General features: G+C 36.9%; 1 pseudogene; it reads left to right on the plus strand.

Moving 5' to 3' along the window:
- The first annotated feature begins 1,109 nt into the window (after positions 1-1,109).
- Positions 1,110-1,225, plus strand: LOC122905705 (annotated as a pseudogene).
- Positions 1,226-2,482: the final 1,257 nt, after the last annotated feature.

Here is a 2,482-nt window from a genome sequence, read left to right on the forward strand (position 1 = left end):
TTCTAATGTATGATGTAGACAATAAACCATACTCTCAAGTCAGCATGCCTTTGAAATCCAGCCAAGCAGAATGATCATCCCTGCCTTGAACCCCCCTCTCTACTTCATGCAGACAGTTTTATTTTACTTGTTTGGTTTAATGAATGCTTGTCAAGACTCATATCTTATATGACATATGATTTTGGCACCTAGAATAAATTGATAAATGAATGTGTAAAAGAAATCTCTTTTTCCTGAACTCCAGGGTTTTGTCATCTTTTTTCTAGGCTTTTAATTTTGTATCAGTTAAGATTTAACTAGAGAAGGAGGAACAGTAGGAAGATTACCTCTCTCTCTCTCTCTCTCTCTTTCTCTATCATGTAAATTAAAGAATTAATTACAGAAGATTGACTTGTGGGTGCTAGGTGAAGTCCCTGAAAGCTGTCTCTGTGGCTGGTGCTAGCCTGAAGTCCACATGGTAGGCAGTCAAGAGAAAATCACCAGCTGACTGGAACCCCGCAAGGATGAGCTGGCACCTCATAAATGCCTGTGAGATCAGTTGGCAGATGAAAAAAATGCGTTGCAGCAAAATGGGACTGACTCCCTTCCATCCTCTAAAATCTCCCCTCCTGGCTTTGGAAGCTTCTTTTAAACTAATCGGGGCATCATGTTTACAATTTTATTTAACCTCACAGGAGCAACAGAAGGAGCTGTTTGTCTTTCATTCACACTTGATTTGTCAATTTCTAATCCTGGGTAAACCTCAGAAAGTTTAGCTCTGCTGGAGAAAGCAACATCATTGTGTCAACAGATGCTTCTGAGTATTTATGCTATCCAAACTCCATTGGCTTTTCACTGCTCACTTCCCAATCTCCTGTCATTCTTTAGTGATGATATGCTGCTATGTTTTTTCCAAACCCTTCTCACGCTTCTCAAGATCACAAATTGAGCCTCAACCTTCTGACTCTCAGACTATAACCTTATCTCTTTCATCTCAGAGACTATGGGAAATAAAATGATGTGAATTCCTGAATTTCCTTTCCTTCCCTGTAGCTTCAATGGAAAAATATACTGAATCTTTTCTTAGGTGAGTTACTTTTCAAGAATTGATGATGAGACTTTGCCATGGCGTGCTCGCTTCGGCAGCACATATACTAAAATTGGAACGATACAGAGAAGATTAGCATGGCCCCTGCGCAAGGATGACACGCAAATTCGTGAGACTTTGCCATGGCAAAGATCTTTTCTTCCTTTTGAATCTTTCATCTCTTTCCCTCCATTAAACTTACTAACATGGTCATATCATCCATTTACTCAAATGGTATGTATTTTGAGTCCAACCTCTACCCCTTTCTTAAAACCAGCTTTTCCCACAACTACTCTGAAGAGTCCTAAAAACAAACAAGCTCCTTATTATCAAATCTAGCAGCCTCTTCTCTGTTGTCCTCCTCCCTGACCTTTCTGCAACATGTAGCCAAGTTTACTTCTTGATACTGTCATCTTAGATCAACTTCCTAGTCTCCTTTACTACATCTTCCTTCTTTACCTGATTCCTAAATGTAGGTTTCTCTCAAGATTCTTTTCTTGGCCTACTTATTCTAAGCTATTCCCCCATGATTGATTAAGAATTCAAGAGCCTCCTTTATTATAATGGAATAGAATTGTCTAAAAGAGATCTAATGCAAGACACATGTATAATTTTCCTAGTAGCCACCTTATAAAAAGTAAAGAAACATATTAATTTAATATACTTTATTTAGCTCAGCATATCCACAGTGTCATCATTTTAACATATAATAAGTTAAAAATCATTAATGAAATATTTTATATTTGGGGGGGGCACCATCTATTTAATAACCAGTGTGTCTTTTACTCTTAGAGCGTATGCCAGTTTGGACTAGTCCTATTACAAGCATTCAGTAGTCTCATGAGTTTAGTAGCCACTCTCTTGGACATCACAACTCTGGAATCTGTGAATTCTTCCTGAATTCTTAGTTCTAGAACTGGAACTCCAGCTCCTACTAAAATCTCATATTCAATTTTTTATTATATAATCTCTCACTTATAGTGATGGCAGTTATCTATAAAAACATGAGGCAAAGATTTTATTCCATTGCTTACTTATCTTTATGGTTTTCCACAGCCTAATGAAAGACAATATAATGAACATAAGTCTTGGAGTCAGCAGGTTATTAGATTTGACTAACTTCATTGCCAGTTCATAAGATTTAGGACAAGTTATTTAACCCTCATGAGATTCTGTTTTCTCATGTAAAATAGGGGTAAATAATACTTACCTTTTGGGTTTGTTATAGGAATATGTTGATATTATTCCTGACATAGTACAAGACCCATAGTAATTGCACAATATGTGGTAACTAAGCCATTAACATGACATTCAAGTTTCTCCATTCTTAGCATACCTTTCCAGTCTTATGTATTTCTCTGAGATCCACCTACATACCTGTTTTCTCATGCATTTGCACCTTTATTTCTTCATTTG

This window comes from Neovison vison, chromosome 4, assembly GCF_020171115.1.
Source record: "Neovison vison isolate M4711 chromosome 4, ASM_NN_V1, whole genome shotgun sequence".
Lineage (NCBI taxonomy): Eukaryota > Metazoa > Chordata > Mammalia > Carnivora > Mustelidae > Neogale > Neogale vison.